Source organism: Lissotriton helveticus, chromosome 4_1 (genome assembly GCF_964261635.1).
Source record: "Lissotriton helveticus chromosome 4_1, aLisHel1.1, whole genome shotgun sequence".
Classification (NCBI taxonomy): Eukaryota; Metazoa; Chordata; class Amphibia; order Caudata; family Salamandridae; genus Lissotriton; species Lissotriton helveticus.
Genome location: NC_136063.1, coordinates 1,734,885,687 through 1,734,905,331, shown reverse-complemented (window position 1 = coordinate 1,734,905,331; position 19,645 = coordinate 1,734,885,687). Strand labels below are relative to the sequence as shown.

Here is a 19,645-nt window from a genome sequence, read left to right as displayed (position 1 = left end):
TGCAGTCCTTTCTTCTCTTTATTACAATAGCAGATTTAAAGTGGACCAATAAGAAAACTTTTCAGGAACTACAACTCCCATGAGCACATGGGCTACAGTCTCCATAACAACAGCCATCCAATCACGAGGGCCTCCACTGTATAACTGGTCCTGACGTCCCTTCCTCTTCGTCTTCTTCTCTGCGAGGAAAGATCTCGAGGACGTTCATCACTCCTTCTGGTCTTGTCCTAAAGCAACACAAGACAAACCGTTATCGTGTTCCCCTATCCGTGTACGGAAGCATGGAAACGCAATACATGATAACCTTTTTTCGAGATAACACTGAATACTAGTATAATAGACATTCGAACCGTAAACATGAGCAAGCAGGAATGACCTGAACTCCCGAAGTAGCGAGATAACATCTGACTACTAGTATAATAGACATTTTAACCATAAACCTGAGCAAGCAGGAATGACCTGAACTCCATAAGTAGCACGAATACTGCCAAGCAGAGATAGCCGCTTAGATAACCAAACCCCCTTGAAACATTTACTTACCGGAATTACGGAGAAGTTGGGTTGGGAGAGACCACAGAGTCTCGGGGGGGATAATCCTCGCCTCCTTGTCCTTAATAGAATTGAAACTTTCCGTTACGTTAGCTAGGAAATTTTTCATTCTATGTCAGGACGGAGGCGAGGATTATGCAGGTTTAAAGCCTTTCAATCACCAATTCTGCGGCACCATAAATGGGCTTGAAATAGAATTTCTTAAATGTGGATTCGGAAGACCAGTCTGCCGCGGCCATAATATCCTCTAGCCTGCCGCCGAGCTGAACGGCCTTAGAAGCCATTGCTCCCCTCGTGGAATGGGCTCCGAATCTGGTCACATCCACCCCCGCCTCGGTCATGATCCAGCAGACCCACCTGGCGATGGTTGGAGAGGAAACCGCTTTGAACGGTTTCTGTAAAGCGATGAGGAGCTGACGTTCCCCCGGAGGGCGATATTCGAGCGTCATGTCCTCGTACGCCTTAAGACACCTCACAACACAGAGTTTGGATTGATCCGGAAAGGTAGGGTACGATACCGACCTGATGTTAGTCTTGGTTCTCCTAGCCACCGTAAAAGTGACTCCATCCGGGGTGTACGCCCGAGCGGAAATGTCCAGGGCTCTCACGTCCGAGACTCGTTTGCACGAGACCAGACATAATAAGATCGCCAACTTGGCGGACAACTCCTTCCGAGTAAGGGACTGATTATCCCCCCAGGAGCGGAGTAGACGGAGAACGATGTTGACATCCCAGAGACAGTCATATCTGGGTTCTGGGGGCCTAGACAGTCTAGCCCCTTTCATCAGTTTGCAGACCCACGGGTGCTCCCCTACGGGCTTCCTATCCACGTGGGCATGCCCCGCCGAAATGGCGGATCTGAAAGAGTTGATAGACCGGTAAGCCAAGCCTAAATGAGCCAATTCAGCCAGAAAAAGACGTGAGTAACGTCCGCCCCCACGGGATCGGTGAGTCTTCCCATACACCGAAGATGCCACCTTCCCCAAGCCGAGCGATACCTCCTGATAGTTCTTGGAGCCCAGGCTCGCCATGAGGTACCATGTCTCCTGGGGAATCAACGGAAGAGGCTCCCCCAAGGGACCCTTGAGCAGAGACGGGAACAAGGGCAGTCGAATCCGACAGTCCCACAACGGTTCCAACAAGGGCGGAACCCACGCTTGGGCCCGCCAAAACGGAGTCATCAGGGTCATGTACACTCATAGTCGGCGAATCTGCGCCGTCACGCGAGGAATCATCAGAAATGGAGGGAGCGCGTATGGTAGTTCCAGCAACCAATTCTGCAGGAACGCATCCCCTGCGGTTGTCGCCGGATCCGGCCTCCAGCTCCCAAACCTCGGGGCTGACGGTTGAGTCGGGAGCAAAAAGATCCCCAGTGCACGGACTCCACTAGGTCATCAAAGCCTGGAAGGCTGTCCGATCCAGCCGCCAATCGGTGAAAATCGCTGAAGTTCCTGGAGTGCCAGACCGCAATCGAGGTTCGCCGTCCCGGAAGTTACTCCGCCGGCCCCGAAACGGCATCTCCAGGCAAAAATGCCAGAAGTAATTTGCCAGTTCCGCCTAGGTCTGAGACCGAGGGCTGCCCAGGCGATCGATGTAGTGCACCGCCGACGCCAAGTTCGTACGCAATAGGGTGCAACCCGATACTCTGCTCTGAGTCAGAGATCTCACTGTAAAGAACCCGCTAGAGGTTCTAGGCAGTTGAAGTGAAGCCAAAGTTCCTCCACGGGCCAACGGCCCCCCAGCCCGACCAGCTGGCATCCGACTCGATGATCAGATCCGGCTGGAGCCGGAGATTGTTCTCCCGTTCCGCGCACACACGTGCTCGATCGACCCACGTACTTCCGTCCTCGTCTCCTCCGTCAGGGAGACGCGTTTGGAGTACGTGAGCCCCTTCCTGAGGTGTTGCGCCTCCAGACGTTGCAGGGCCCCGTACCGCAGGGGCCCGGGAGGATCGCCCTAATCGAGGAGACCCACGATGCAGACCAGCTGACTCCGGGAGATGCTGTCCTTCCGAAGGACCTGAGACAGCTCCCTGCGAAACTTGGTGACCCCCTGAAAAGGAAGGCTGAGGGAGGCCGACTCTGAATCGAATAGGGAACCCAAAGGTGACCTGCCTCATGGCCTGAGCTCGGATTTCTGTGCATGTAGCACGAAACCCAGAAGCGGGAGCAGAGCGGTAGTCATGTTCAAGTTGTCTTGGAGACGGACCGACGATTGATCCAAGATCAGGATGTCATCGAGATATCTGCTCAGCCGAACGCCCCCTCGCGCAGAGTCTCTACCACCGGTCGAAGGAGCTTGGTAAAGCACCACGGGGCCGAAGAGAGGTAGAATGGCAGCGTTTGAAAAACGAAACCTTGCCGTCCCAAGGGAACTGCGGGAAACGCCGGAGAGGCGGGGAGATGGGAACCGAGAGGTGTGCGTCCTGCAAGGCTAGACGGACCATCCGATCCCCCAGGAGGAGGATAGCGCGTCGGAGATGGATCCCCTCCATCTTGCAGTGGGGGAACCAGCCACTCGTTGAAACCCCGCAATTTTATGACCGGTCGAAAGCCTTTAGTTTAGGGGACCGGCCGAAACCCTGTGTCCTTCTTCTTGACCAAAAGATACTGATCAAAATCCGTAGAGTGCAGGAGGGACCTGCGGCTCGCCCCCAAGCTTAGGATCGTTTTTAATGAGAAGCAACCGCTAACGCTCCGTCGCCAATGCGAAGTTTGCAGTGCCCAAGAAACATAGGGCGCGCTGGGCCCCAACTGCCACGACCTCTGTGGATAACGCAGACCCCGACTCTTGGCCGACACAGCCAGCTGAGATCTGAGCTATGGGACCCACGGCATCCAGGAGGTGACCTGACAGTTACGCCAGGAGCGGTCTATGTCTTACGTCGGGTCCTACGTGAACTTGGCAAAGAACGCGAAGAGTTTATCATCAATGTCCGGGGTGACGGCCACCCTGCCCTCTAGCTTCGATCGAGAGCATTCACCCCGCATGCGGGTTCTAACCTCCTTCTCCCGAGGTTGACGAAATGTTACTCGCCACACAAGCCGCCACCTTGGGGTCAGGAATCCACTCCGACGACCTAGGATGATATATCCTTGTAGGGTCAAACAGATCGGAGGACTTCCCATCCCCATCCTGGGACCCCGATGAGTGAGACACCGGGCGCCATGGTCGACCCGTGTAGTCTGCCTCATTCGAGGAACCCCTTCATCGGACATACCCTCTCCCTCCAAGGGGAAACCATCATCTTGGTCTGTCTCAAAAGCGACCTCGTCGCCATCCTCTCCGGGTTCGAAACCCTCCCGGCAGGGTACATGTGTGAGCGTTCGCGCACTCTGTCACAAGGAGTCCCCCAAACGGTCGGACTCCCCCAGGTGCCCCGCGTGACGCTCTTTTTACCCCCGCCCTGCGTGCTTCGAGGTCCGCGGTCCACCGACATTGGGGAACCAAACACCCCGGGGATACCCTGGGCGAGTGCGCCCACCCAATCCCTCGGAGGAGCTAGCCCAGAATCCAGGGCCAGCGACCGCGCACAACCAACTGCAGGCGGGAAGGGTTGGGAGAGAAGTCTCTTCCGCCTCCTGAATTAAGGGGCTTGCCTGGTCAGATGCCAGAGATAGATGAGGGTGAGAGCACGTATACACCTTAAACAATTACTGTAGGTAGCCCCCTCGCCAGTGCTCAAGCAACCCAGCTATCAAAACTGGGCGCAGTACCTTGATGCCACCACCAGGTGGCGCTGCGCAGTAGCGCGAGTGAGGGGATCACCGAAGCCGGTGTCGGGCGAGGGTTGGTGAGGCAGAGCGGCGCTCTCCTCAGCGCGCCGCCACGCCAGCAGAAAACCACCAACAGGCAGCTTCTCCGTAGCGCCGGGCGCCCCACAGAGCCGAGAAAGCGCGGGAAGCGCGCAAACACGGTCCGCGATAAGCGGGAGGATTGACGGCGCAAGCAGAGCCTGGCGCGCGTCGGTCACAAAACGATTCCTACATGCGCGAGTCAAGCTTGACGCGCGATTCTATCATTAAGCAGAAACGCAGCTAAACAGAAGCAAGTTACGATATCGACATCATAATAATCATAATAAGCGTATCAAGATAATAGTAATAATAATAAGCGCACAGAGATATCAAAATTAAACAATACGTCAGTAGGAAAAGAAGTTGACTTAACTGCGATGCTATCATTAAGCAGAAACAAAGCTAAACAGAAGCAAGTTAGGATATCAACATCATAATAATCAAAATAAGCATATCAAGATAATAGGAATAATAATAAGCGCACAGAAAAGTCAAACAATACGTCAGTAGGAAAAGAAGTTGACTTAACTGACGAGCAGAGAAGAAAGAGGAAGGGACGTCAGGACCAGTTATACAGTGGAGGCCCTCGTGATTGGATGGCTGTTGTTATGGACACTGTAGCCCATGTGCTCATGGGAGTTGTAGTTCCTGAAAAGTTTTCTTATTGGTCCACTTTAAATCTGCTATTGTAATAAAGAGAAGAAAGGACTGCATAATCCTCGCCTCCGTCCTGACATAGAATTACCTTTAAAATGTGTATCACTTTCTAACCTCGATAAAGTGGTCGTTACGTATTATAAAGTGGTTGTTACGTATTATAAGTTATGATCCAAGCAACTTGCTTATTGGGCTTTACAAAGTAAGATCATATTCCCACACACCTTTTAAGACATTTCCGCGTGAACTAAAGTGCTAGACTCCGGGCGGCCCAGTGGTTCCCAAACTTTTGACTCCTGAGGACCCCCATTGAGTCACCACTGGAAGCCGGGGACCCCCAACAATTTGTATGAGTTAAATTTCAAATATTAAAACAGTAATTCGAAAAAAATACACACGTGTGCACACAAAACAAATACTCAAAGTACTTAGGGGCAGATTTACAATAAGTGACGCATCCATGCATATCAGCAGGGATGCGCCACTTATTTTGCGCCATGCCTCTGCCACCATTAATGCGCCGCATTTACAATGCTGCGCCTCATGGGGCAAAAAAGCACAGATGCGTGACGCATCTGTGCCGTAAAGGTCGCGCATTGCTGGAGTTGCGTCGCAAGCACGACACAGCTCCAGCAATGCTCTGGGGGGCCGAATCTTGTTAATGCTGCGTCGATCCTTACGCCTGCTTCAAGCAGGCGCAGGGTTTTGACGCAGCATGGGCCCCAAAGTGACTGAGTGAAATCTTGTAGATTTCACTCAGCCACTTTTAGGAGGCGTTCCTGCGCCGGAACGCCTCCTTCTAGCGCAGGGCTTTACAACGTGGTGGTGCATCTCCCAGATGTGTCACGTTGTAAATACCCTGCACCATGGCACATCTTTTGCGTCGCCGCCGCATCACGAAAGTGACACAACGGTGGCGTAAAAGAGGCGCATGGGGCTTTTAAATCTGCCCCTTAGGATTTTGGGGCCAGATGTACGACCATTTCATTTAGCGCCTCGCAATTGGCGACACATTGCGAGTGGCAAATTGCGAGTCGCTAAATGAAATGTACAACAGTGTGTTTAACACTGTTTCAGATTCCCAATGGGGTCGCAAATTGCGAGGTTCATTAATATTAATGAGCCTCTCGCAATTTGCGAGCCTATTGGGAATGCCAGCCCTCCTAGGTATGGTGTCTGCTGGGCTCTGCAGGCCACCATGTCTGGGACTGCTTTTAAATAAAGCAGTTTAAAAAAAAATGCAGCCCATTGACCATGCATTTAAAAAAAAAAAAGAAAATGAAACGTTTTCATTTTCTAAGGGCAGGCAGAGGTCCCTGGGACCACTGCCTGCCCTTAAAAAATAATTTTGCATGCATTTGCAAAGGGGACCCAAATGGGAAGGGGTCCTCTGGGGACCCCTTCCCATTTGCAAATGCATTACCATCTACTTGAAGTAAGTGGTAATTGCGAGTGTTTTGCGACCACAAAACATTTGTACATGGTTTTAAGACTCGCTATTTGGAAGGGAATGCCCCTTCCAAATAGCAAGTTGCAAAACCTATTTAGCGAGTCACAAACAAATTGCGAGTCGCAAACAAATTGCGACTCGTGAAATAGGCAATGTACATGGCCCAATACGTTTTTGCATGTGAAAGCGGGTTCACGAACCCGTTCACGCATATAAAAACGGATCGTACATCTGGCCCTAAGTATTTTATATTGAAGTAATAGCCCCTCTGTCACATGTATTTCATTTGTTTTATAACATCTCTCATACCATTGTAGGATGTCAGAGCACTTTACATCACACACATATAGAAACATTGAATCGTACATGTAAATCAGTGTGTATATAAAATGTTTAAAGAGTGCTTGTTCTGGAAAAGCACAAACTCAGGATTCAGAACATAACACAGTGGCTAGCACTGACTTTAACATTAAAAATGTATTTCCACCCAAATAAATCTTTTTCGCAGCATCAGGATAATGAATAACTAGGAAAAAACAAAAGTTACTAACTGGTACCATGCAGTTTGCAAGCAGCTCTTTGATGACAGTTTATAGGTCCCTCTGCTACATTACGATTGTCACTTATGAAGTGCGCAAGGAATCTCTGTGACAAAAGCAGTAACCACAAACCTATACACATAAAATGCTGCTTTTTAAAATGCATGTTACACGTTCTTTGCAGTAGGCACATTAACCCTCTGTGCTACATCAGTTAAGTCAAAGCTGCCACTAAACAAAACTCTCCTCATACTCCAGCAGGTACATTAATCACTGGCTTTATCTTGACACTTTTATTGCTGCTATTTAACAATACTGATCCAGCACACAAAACAAATGTTATAAAAGTCTGAACAATGATATGCAAATTTCAGTAGCAATACAATGATATTCAGTAGCAGAGTCGTTGGATGTTTTTTGGATGTTCAATCTTTATTGAATTCTTCAAAAAATGTAGCCAACGCGTTTCGTCCTCCACGGACTTCTTCAGGGCAATGATAATGAGCTTCTCATCAATGTGCAGATATTCTTTATTTTCGATTAGATGGTAATTTAAAGTGGCAATTCTTTTCTTAGTATGTTTCGTGCACATTGGTCTCACAAGTTCGAGTCTTTCAAGGTAAGTTAGCCAATATGATAATGGTTTTAAATATGGTTCAAGCCGGCTCCATCGCGTGGCGTCCTTTGCCTCAACAAAGGACGCCACGCGATGGAGCCGGCTTGAACCATATTTAAAACCATTATCATATTGGCTAACTTACCTTGAAAGACTCGAACTTGTGAGACCAATGTGCACGAAACATACTAAGAAAAGAATTGCCACTTTAAATTACCATCTAATTGAAAATAAAGAATATCTGCACATTGATGAGAAGCTCATTATCATTGCCCTGAAGAAGTCCGTGGAGGACGAAACGCGTTGGCTACATTTTTTGAAGAATTCAATAAAGATTGAACATCCAAAAAACATCCAACGACTCTGCTACTGAATATCATTGTATTGCAACTGAAATTTGCATATCATTGTTCAGACTTTTATAACATTTGTTTTGTGTGCTGGATCAGTATTGTTAAACTGCAAATTAGAGCAAAAAATTTTCCTTTTTTTGTTCAAGGAGATTTAGGGGTAAAAGAATCTCCGATCCGTGTCACCATAAAAATTGACTAAGGCGATATAAAAGATAGGTGCAATCGTGCATATAACCCCTTTCCCCTTTCTATTGCTTACAAACTTTTATTGCTGCTGGAAAGCTGCTAATTATACAAGAAACTTTTCTGTGCTTTTAAAACTGTTGCCTGCGGACCCCCTGGGAAAGTGTCACGGACCCCTGGGGGTCCGCGGACCACAGTTTGGGAAACACTGTGCTAGAGAATGCACCACTTATAATTTAAAATAGAAAAACTGGGGGCAGACCCTCTCATCTTAGCCTTGGCGCCTTTAAATACCGCGACCCGGGGTCAGTGCTAAAAGCATTAAGCACCAATCACTAAGCACCAATCACGCTGATGTATTGTCGCCCACTGATGCAACATCTTTTAGGCCAGCCTCTCACGGTGGCGTGCCCCCGAACACTGACCGGGTTAGAGACGGTGTAGACCCCGCTGCTCAGGTCGTGTCTTTCTTCCACGGCCGCAGTTTCGTGCTCAATGGTGATCTCCACCGGCCTCTATCCGCACCTCTACGACCCACTGCAAGTAGCGGCTACATTTGCGATTCATAACACAGTAACTCAGGCCGGTTCTCCAGCGGACGAGCCATGACTTCCGGAGCATTAAACTTCTTCCGGGACAGAAATGGGTGGATGTCTTGTCTTTTTTGGGGCGGGACACGGTGTTTGTTAACCCAATTGCAAGGCGATCAGCTGAGCGCTTCCTCATTCCGCCTCTTAGGTTGCCAATCAACTTCCTGGTTACCGTCCCACGCCTTCTCAAAATATAGTTATCTGAAAGTCCGAAGAGAAGCTGAAGTGACAGATTGGATGTTTATTAAGATCACGTTGAGAGGTAAGTGACATGCTGGATAATCAATTGGTTGATTAGCCCAACATATATCATAACATACAGAGTTGCTGATACATTTCTATTTCCGCTTTACTTTTATTTACGACTGCAGCCAAGAAACTGGCCGCGAATGGCCAATTGGAAGTGCTAAGCGACTATGGTGTTCTGTTTTTTTCACTCGAGCTCCTTGCATGGGCTAGCAAGCATTGGCAAAGGCAATAGGTCTCGCCTACTCCACGGGAGCTATTGCCTTTGTCAATGTGTTTCAGCTATATTGTACAGCAGCGCAGCATGGTTGAAAGTAAAGTGAAAAAAACGCAATCACGCGGTTTGCGCTGACCGTTTCATAGTGTTTTTTTTGTTGTTTTTTTTGCCATGCTTCCCTGCTGTAGAATATAGCTAAAACAAATTGACAAAAGTAATACCTCCCGCGGCATAGGCGAGATCCATTGGCTTTTGCCCATGCTTGTTCGGTCCTATCACTAGGAGTTCGTCGGTATGTGAACAAGCATTTGCAGTGCAATAGGTCTCGCATTATTAAAGTTTGAGCTATTGGCGTTGCATTATTTAGCAATGCCAATAGCTCAAACTTTAATAATGCGAGACCTATTGCATTGCAAATGCTTGTTCATGTGCTGGTGCCGCTCTCTGGCCAACTATCTAGATGGCTGGGGCGGGGCAGCATGAGTCTAATAGCAGCACCTGACTTTCCTGATCTGCGTTGCGGTCTGCATGCCTGTTTCCGTGCTCCATCTGTCCGCAATGACAACAAGGACACTAAGGAATCCAAAACCTTGCAGACTTATGTTTTAATAAGTCTAGAGCTCCTTTTTTACTGACATCTCTGCTCAGAACACTAAAAAATTTGTTTGGCAGCCATAAGAGTATTAAAGTAGTGCAAACCATAAAAACTTCTAAGAGCAACGACCTTAACTGACTTATAACAAGACAGAATGTTATGGTATTGGAAGATTAATTTTCATGTAATTAAAACCTTTTGCTCGTAATCAAAGAAAGACCGTAACATGCAAGGGCAGAGAGGAGTCAATTTAGGTCTGCCATGGTGAGGGATTAGATACTGGGAGTCCATGGGGCATTGAACACTAGGTGTAAAGGGTTTGTGGTTACTAGTTAACAGAGTGATAAAACACTACTTATGGGGAACAAACACAATGAGTGTTGGGTCTTGGAATGCCACTTCTCTCTTATTTGTGAGAGCTGGGAATGGGTATTATCCATGGAGTCCTATGAAACCTTTTTCCAAGGAGGTGGTGTTCCTATAGTTGAATCACTAGGACAAAGAAAGAGTGATCTGTGCATCTCTGTTTACAAAGCATATGGCTCTGCAGCAACACAAGAAAGACAGGCTATACAAGATGGTGTGGCGTATATAGCTTCAATTTAGGTTGAAAACAAGTAGGGTTGATTCCTTTAATGGCAGCAGAGACACGGTCCCTAAGCCATAGATCAAAAATGGAAAGAGCAGCAGTGTATTGTATTTGCTGCAGTGTATCCAGAAGGTGGTCTGTGATACCCAGGTAAACACTACATAATCTAACCATGAGGTCACGAAATGCAAAAACTTTATGGAAGGGAATGTGAGAAGTTAGCCTGGCATATGATGTCCACTAGTTTTAGTGGGCACCTTGCACCAGTCTAATCGACCCTTATTGATGGTGGTTGTAAAGTCAACCTTATAGAAAGCTATCCTAGTGGTAGCATGGACCAGCAGTCATCAGGCTAAGACTTCAGAGAGGGTATTAAGCAAGTTGTTTTACCAATTATAATCCCTTGAGTACCAAATGAAAGGACACCACACAAGGTATATATCAAATATATATGTATTTATTCTAAACACAACCCCTCTGCACTCTTTATGAGGTCAGAGGTAAAAGTACAATACAAGTTACTCAATTAATATACGATAAGTTGCATAGTATACGTTATGCCCTAGGGGCCTCACAAACCATATACTAAAATAGTGGTATAAGAACCACAAGCGAATTAGAAAGCAGGCCTGGGGCCTGTGGAATCGCTGGGGCTACTCTAACCAACCAAAGGTTAGGAAGTAGGAGGCCCATGGGAGACGCGTGCAGTGTCTAAACACAATGGGTTACCATTGACTTTCTATGGGAAACATAGAAGTTACAAATATACAATTTAAGGACACTTCCGGATGGACTACGATGGAACCCTTATAAACTAGGACACTTTGAGAGTCACGACCCACGGGAGCACCAGAGTACTCGTGTTACCTCATCCAGGGAAGCCGGGTGCATAGGTGTCTTTTCGTGTCGGGTTTCGTCGTCGTTTTCAATGGAGAGCTGCAAAGAAGTGCTGCAGACGGCCAGAGAAAAAGTGTCCGGGTGGATTCAAGGGTGGATCGAAGATCTGTAGAACCTGACAGCAGAAGGGACAGAGTCTGGGTCACTTGCCAGTGACCAGGGCGGCGATAGGAAGATGCCACCAGATGTCGGGTGATTTCAGGTGAAGAGGTGAAGTTTGTCTCTTCAGCCACGAGGACCAGGAGGCGTCGACGACGACCAGTAGCTGAATTCGAGCTGTTCCACAAAGGATCTAGTTGACTGAGGTGTCGGTATCCGGACTGGACCCAACAAGCCTTGGCAAACGCAACCCATGCAGGATGTCGAGATAGGCTTCGGAGCAGACCAGCAAGGTCTGAGGAACTTCTCCTTTGTAGGGAAGTTGGAGCAAGCCTGGAGCAACCAGGAAAGCAAATTAGATTAAAAAGAAACTCTTCAGGGGGCTCACTAGCCAACGGACTAGAAACCGTGAAGACGCGTTGAGCTGAAATGCAAAAGCGGGGCCCACGGGTCACTCGTGGAGTGGGGGCCTCTGAGCTTAGGTGCAAATAGTGCTCGAGTCTGGGGCTTCAAGCACCCCAATGCACGACTTCAAGTTACCTCATGAAGCGAGTGCAGCTTGCAAAATGCAGGATGTCCAGGAGTTCCGGTCCCACGTCTCTCGTGTCCGCCACGGGTCTCAGCTTTGCTGTGAGCGAAGGTCGGGTCAGAGATGTCTGGAAGTCCGTGTCCTGTGTCGCAGATTCTTCGGGATCTGGCGGGAGCCTCGAAAACGCAGACCGGCAAAGTTGCTGTTGTTGCCTGTTTGAACAGGGTGGTCAGGCAGCTTCTTTGCTGCCTTCCTTTGGGCAATTCCTTTATTCCAGTTGGGGACATTTTGTCTTTACTTCAGTGACTGTAGCTTCAGCTTAAAAATACTTTACACCCTTTTAGTGTAAAAGTACAACAATGTGCCATAGCCAATCAATTCAAGCAAGGACAGCAGATAAAGAGAACAAAACAATTGCACTGATTCCTGTAGGAAACCAATATCGAAAGGCAACAAAACGGGAGGAGAATAGAGGTATTCACATCAAACTGAGTCCATTTTACAAACACTGCGAGTTTTCAGGACAGATGTTGCAGGGTTCCAGATGTAAAAATACACCCGTGGCAGGGTAAAAGACATTGGGTATCACATTCAAGAAACACACCTGTTTGGCTTTGGGTTACAGAGACTATTACTAAGGCAGTGGAGTAGTTGCCATATTTAACAACGTGTAACTGCAAAGGACACTTCACGTTTGAAACTTGGCCAGGACAGTCAATACTGGGTATCGTGTTTAAAGCAGCGTCTATGTCAGAGAAAAGGATACTTACTGGCTGTCGCATATCTATGTGGGTAGTGTTTAATGACGTGCTTGACGACCAGAGTTGTGGACTTACCGTGTTTATTGCTGCACCTAGGAGAGAAGCTGCAACAAAGAGGAGTTGGAGTAGGGATATGTATTTGAGCAGGACTATTGATGGGTAGAGTTAGTGAGAAAGAGAGCCTATGCGCGCAGCTGTGGTTTTTGGGGTGTTTTTGCCTCATGTGTGCATGGAAAAGAAAGCTCAACCTGTGTCGCCCCTGGCGTGAAGCTGCGCATACTCAATGTTTGAGAAACGTGTGACAATAGACACAGTCACGCAACCCTAGCTAGGGCATATAACACTCACATTGCATCACAATTAACCCTCTGCCAGTACAGAAATGCCAGATGTCACATTTAGCCGGCTAGTGGTGTTCAAGGTAATAGAGGGTACATTTAATACTGTCTTGAAGGCACAGGAAACTATGTCAAACACAGCACCCCCCTTAGGTTCAAGATCATTTATCAGTCTTATCATATAGAAGGACGCCAGGTGCTGCATTCAACAGCCCTCTGGGGAAAGAAGACACCAGGAACCATAGGTAACAGTCCTGCCAGGGAAGGAGACGCTGGTGGGCACATTCATCAACATACCGGTATGGATAGAAGACAAACATATTTCTCCCTTTCCCGACTTGTCAGGACACAGGATGACAGGCTAAAGTATTATAAGTGTTCCATGGAGGTGAAACAGAGAGTATGCCTGAGGAGGCGGGTCGTAGACCTCACTTCTATACCTGGCACTTTGACATCACTACGACTGTTACTGCTCATTTTCATTCTCGCCCCTTACCTGCCAACTGCCTCCGCAGCAGCAGCGCTGAATGAGGCTCTGTCATGCTTCACTCGGAAAAGGGAAAGCGGACGGGCTTCGCGTGAGTAATCTCTGGCCTGCCCGTGCCCCAGACAACGCCGCTCAGAGAGAGTAAGTGGTAAGTCTGCGTGGGCCCCTCACACCGCCTTAGCCCCACTCGCTGCACTCCAGGCCACCGACAGCAACAGCGCAGGCGCACTCGGGCTTGCAAAAATCCATTCTGAGAAATACGGCTCTTCCAGACTGGGGCCTCCTTGCTTACGTAACTAGGAAGGCTCAGGCACGCGGCCATGTTGGTGAGATCAAATAAGCGGAAAGAACATATTGAGATGTTTTTTTGAATATAAGAGGGGCATCTTAAGGTTGGCTTCGCGCGGCATCAACAGCCATGCTGTGGTTTCTTCCAACTTAGAATGCTCGCTATTGAAACTTCACCTTACTCACAGTGCCATCTTTAGAATCACTGAAAATGGTATCGCAAGCAGCTTTCCTGCAAAGGGGCTATTTACCGCGGACATCTTTGAAACATCATAACATATTTTATTTTGAAAGCTAGAGAAGTGCACTAGCCAGAATGCAGCTGTAAGGGGAGTGACACTTATGCCTTGTTATGCTATGACTTTTTTCTAAATGTTCATATCCCACATGCCTGCAAATTACTTATCTCTCTTAGCACTTTGGTGGAGACATTGTGTTTGTGGGTTGTTCTTAGAGTGGGTTGCAACGTAATGCTAAAGTAATGCAAGTGTAAATAAAAAAAAAGAGACATAAAAACAAACACGCCTGCGAGTGGTGCGCGCCACAGCGAAACATGTGGTTTCAATTATCGCGCCCATGACTGGGCACGATAATTGAAACCACATGGCCAGCGGTGCTCGTAAGAGACACCAATAGGCCATGGGCGGAGCAATGTATATATAATGCAGTTGGTGCCTTAATCATAGTTCCAGTAACCATATGTCCTGTGTGACCATCACCACAATACTGACATCGAGCCAACTTTAAAACCCTCAGAGTTTGCCTAATAAGTTGTGCCATCACTGCCAACTTCGTATTCAGTTACCCAAGCTTCAAAGCATTTACAGATGCTTTTGTGCAGATTTTTGCAGCCTCCTTTACCACCCATCACCAATAGCGTCTACTCTTTGGGAATTTCAAGCTTTCAGGTTATTTTATCACGAAATTATGAAAGAAGCCTTTCTGCTTATCCAAGCTCCAATAGAACACATCTCTCATCATAGCCTTTCGGTCTCGCCTAATAACATCACCCCCAGTCACTTCTACGGCAATACTGCTGTTCTACTCTGTCTGACTTGCAAAGTCCCATATGCCATCTTGATGGTTGGGCCGACGATTATAAATTCCATCCATATTTGGATCTAAAACACTCCTTTTCATAACCAACAATACGAACGTACTTAAAAAAGTATGATATCCCATTATTTATTTATGAGATTTGTTGAGCGTGCAAATACCCTAAGGTGTCTCGGCGCATTACAGCAGTTTCAGCCAGTTGTCCATGACTAACAAGAGAGAGCCTCTGCTTGGGGGATACAGCATTGCCCCACAACACATCACTGATTTCCTCCTCTCATCCCAAGCACATACTGTGTGATCAACCTTCCATTTTCTGGTATCCTCAGTAGCTCAGAAAAATGGGGTACAAATCAACTTCTCATTCTGTTCTCAGTGCCATAAATCTGCCAAAGATGAATGCAACCTGGACTTCATGACATACAGGGCCAGTATTTACATCAATTTTCAACCTGTTAATGAGAATGAATTACTCTTCAAAGTAAACCATCACTCAGTCTGGCATAAATACTTTGCCACACTACTTTAGTGCACCACAAAATTGATCCCCTTAACATCAATTTCCTGGTATGTTAAGGGTTTAGGTAACTCCATTAAAGTGGGCTTAAATCCTGCTCATTGGTTGACATTGGTTACCTTTAATGGCACTCATATGTTGGCTTCTTATTCAATGCCTTGCTTTCGTGCAGTCAATGAAGGCATTATTTGAATAGCATTATTTTAATTCATCGTTAAATTCCTTTAGGTTGCGGACTTCCCTATCTGGGCTTACATTGCATTTCCAGTGTTCATTAAACAGCACGTAGGCTCAACATTGGGTGTGTGGCCATTCACCAGGGGCACGTGAAGTAACAGTAGATGTTGTAGCACTCAGGATAATGTGCTGCATGGATAAATATGTATAAGGTCCCAAAGGCGAGACCTATTGGCTATGATAAAGCTTGTTTCATTATGTAGCCATTGCAAGGTAATGTTTCCAGCTGCACTCCATCCCTGGTGCCCAGATTTGAGAGCACATCGTGCATCATGGTGAGAGAAGCATACGGATAAAGGTAAGGAGTGGGAGACGTAGAAAGGGAGACTGATGGAGCCAGAAGGCAGATGCCTTGACAGCGAAACAAGTGGGCAGCAAAAGATGGGAAAGGAGAGAAAGCAGTGGAAATAAGGGTGAGAATGGAGCTAGAAAAATAACTGAAAGGAAGTTTAGGACATCCGAGGAACAGATAGGCAAAATCCTATCCAATCACTGGTTCAAGTAATTTTTTGGTTTTCCTTTGCATTTTAGTACGTAGAGTTTTGCATTTAATTTTCAAATATTAGAATGCAAAGAAAACCGGGTTGGATGAGCTACTTGCTCCTCACATAGAGCAATTTTGTATCTCCAGCGGAAGACTTTGGGAAGGAGAGTAAGAAGGTTGGAGAGAAAGGGAAGGACATTGAAGGAAGAGGCAGCAATAATAAGAGCGGGAAAGTGATGAAGATAAAGCAGGACAAGGAGAGTAAAGGAGGAAAAAAGAGAGACGTAGAACACGAGGGAGTAATGAATACATAGAGCAGTGTTCTTCAATCTGTGGGGCGCGCCCCCTGGGGGGTCGTGACACCATCCCAGGGGGGCGCGCACTCCACTACAATCTTACCGCTTTGTTCTGTGCCTCCGTGCAACTCTTCTTGGAGGACTCCAGTATGTGGAAGGGGAAGGGAGGGGAGATCGATGGGGCACGAGGTGCCCGTTCTTTTGTATTGCTAAATCTCCCAGGAGGGGGTTATTTAACGGAGTTGACAGCTTCAGCTGCAGTGGGAGGCAAGGAGTCTCCTCTGCTAATACCGAAAGCAAACAGACACAGTTTCGGTTTTAACAGAGGAGACCCCTTGCCTCCCACTGCAGCTGAAGCATTTCAGCTCTGTGAATTAACCCCCTCCTGGGAGAGTTAGACAAAGTTTATGTTGTGCCGGCTCCGGCTGCTGTTGGGGGAGAGGCTGCCTGGATTGGCTTTGATGCATTTACTGTCTTGTGGGGGGGGGAAGGGGGGAAGGGGGGAGGGTCAATCCTGAATGTGTTGCTTTGGTGTTTGATTCTTTGGCTCACTGTGCAATGTGGTGGCTTATAATATCTGCTGAATCTCCATCATATATTGACATCTGTGGTTAATTTGTAAAAATATAAGTACCGGGGCTCTCGTCAGGCAGCAGCTTGCACCAGCCCATTTCTCATGGTAGCGCGGCCTAAAACCGAACATATTACTAACCATGAAAGTGGGGCAAGGAAGTGGCATAATGGCCGGAGCTGGGGATAGAGGCTTGAATCTCGGCTTTAGCTCAGCATCCTGTGATTCTGGGCAATTCACTTAAACTCACCTTGCCTACCACCGGCTCAAATTTAGCATTTCAACTACTGGAATTAACCGTCCTGGGACCGATGACTTTTCATACAAAGTTGGGGAATGTGTAAACACTTTGCTGACAACCATGCAAATAATGCCACACTAGGGATTTGTTTTTTGAAAATTGGTGCATAATACAATGAAACCAGGCTACCTTTTTATAGCCACAATCAAGTGTACCTGTCCTGCATGTTCAACTATAAAACAAATAGGCTTATTTCCTTCATAAAGAGACAAACTTGTACAACACATGCCCCAATACATTGTGACTCACCCAGATACAATCACGAATGCGAGCCTTAAAAAAACATAATCCTGCCAATGATCGGAACACAAGAAAATGCCCCATATAAGTTGACATTAAACAAATCCATTGTTAAACAAGAACTTAACTCTTATTAATCATTCCGCTGAAAGTTAATAATTCCCACATGCACAACTACACTTTTGAATCCAATCTAGCATCCCGCTTTGCGTATACTGCCTCACCTGAATCCATATCAAATGTCGATAATATGGTGTCTGTCTCATGAGTGATTTGGGAAAGCAGAAAACCACACCTGTATCAAGTCCGCTATTATAACCACCTCACGGCCGCCCTTTGCTCAAATGTAGCACTGATACAGAGGTGTTGAAAGGATTAAATGCTTGTCCCTCCTTTCCCGCCCACCAGCTTTCTTAACTCGATAATCCTTACTTAATGGACAATCCGGTAATATTTTTTGTTGGATTGATATCCTAGCTGCCAGAATACAATGATATTTAAAGGCAACAAAGATAGACAGTGTGTCACAAGCCTGTTTTTTGGCAGCTTGTACAGATTTAGACACTCTGAGCAGGGGAGGATACTTCAAGGGCAGGGGCCGGGCGGGCCCTAGTGATAAGCATGCGGCCGGTGGCGGCTACTAGGCTAGGAAGTGCATCCTCAGCCTCGAATCTTGTTGAGCCGCCGTCGGAGCTGCCACCATGCTCCCAATAAAAAGCAGTATTGATTTGCGAATGCATGGCTACGGCTATGTAGTAGTACTTCCATACCGTTACTCGCAGTGGGCCGGGATATTGCACTGCCTTTATTAACTGATTAGGCCTGGTGGTGGTGTGTCTGCTGCCTGCCTTCAACTATTGAACGTCGTCAGGCTGACTTTATCGATGAATCATGGAGTGCGGCCCGCGTGTGTGCTGGGGCATGGAAATCTTTTTTTTTAATCTGTGCATTCTGCCTGCTGCCGCACAGCCCCTACACCCAGAATCAAAATATAGCCCAATCAATGTCCCGCCCATCCGGCAACACTTCCACCATCAACAAATCATTAGAATCTCCTCTTGGCTCAGTCTCGCAACCCCAACGCTCTTCACCTGGGGAGACCAGAACAACACTCTGTGACCAGTCTGGTAGTGAGGTAAATATATAAATATTATTAGTGCAATATGTGACGTGCAGCAGATGTGTGTAGACCCGGCCCTGAAAAGTAAGTGCCAGTGCTAAGCATCGGAAAGCACCGGCACAAATTAAGCACTGATTGACATTGAGGGGTGATTGGCTCCCCTTTCTCCCTTGTAACATTGTTGCTGGACCATTACATTGCTATCCCCGAATTTCTGTGCCCTACTGCCACAACTCCTCAAGTGTGGTACAATATTGCTCCCTACTTGGACACCGGAACAACCTTCTCACTCTAACATTCAATACGCAGATACAGTTGTATTGAAAGGCTTTGGGGCCCTCCCATATCAGTCCGTTCAAGACAGGATGTGGAGCACAACCTGAGGATGGCAGTAGCTAAAATCCATCCACAGATTGACCGTCTCTGAAAAACAGGCACACCTGTCGCATTTATGTTGGTGGTGTTATTATCAATCCATGTCATGTGTAAAACAAAGAATCCTAGTAAAAACAATTTGCACACACTTTATCTTGGAAAAAGGTGTTTTGAGCTGTGTAATAAGCCTCTGTCATTTCACCACACCCACTCACAAACCTGCAGTTTACTAAACACTCTTAGGCCAACAAACCAAAGGTATTTCTTCATACAGCGTTGCTATACCTTTGGGTCTGCTTTATACAACTCTCTAAATAAAGTAAAATAAAATGAAGGAAAGCGAAGAATATGGACAGTGTAAAGGATATGGAGCACTAGGAGATGGAATGAAATTAGACAACTTGGCGTGGAAGGTTATAGAAAGAGGAATAGAGCCATGAAGGGAAGAAAGTAAATAGAAGGGCATAGATGGCACAAAGGAAGGGATTTTATTTCAGAATACCATCCAGAAAAATGTTGTGCTACAGAAATAACATAGTCAGAATATCAACTGGCAAAATATACTCCAGTACGTATATATAGGTAATTATAAATTTACTATCCTTAATTCTAAATCTACATGCCTTGAGAAACCCACACAATAAGGTCCTATTGTGACAGTTGCACAT

At 46.9% G+C, this 19,645-nt stretch overlaps 2 protein-coding genes across 2 annotated transcripts in view; one reads left to right on the top strand and one right to left on the bottom strand.

Moving 5' to 3' along the window:
• Window positions 1-8,750, bottom strand: part of TAF7L (TATA-box binding protein associated factor 7 like) — a 130,570-nt gene extending 121,820 nt beyond the window's left edge. Inside the window, exon 1 of the mRNA XM_078688402.1 lies at window positions 8,570-8,750. The gene's annotated coding sequence lies outside the window, so the exon portion shown is untranslated. The remainder of the gene's footprint in view (window positions 1-8,569) is intronic.
• Window positions 8,751-8,870: 120 nt separating this feature from the next.
• The window catches only part of LOC144829347 (magnesium transporter NIPA2-like), a 131,817-nt gene continuing 121,042 nt past the window's right edge, over window positions 8,871-19,645 (top strand). The window contains exon 1 of the mRNA XM_078688400.1: window positions 8,871-8,996. The gene's annotated coding sequence lies outside the window, so the exon portion shown is untranslated. The remainder of the gene's footprint in view (window positions 8,997-19,645) is intronic.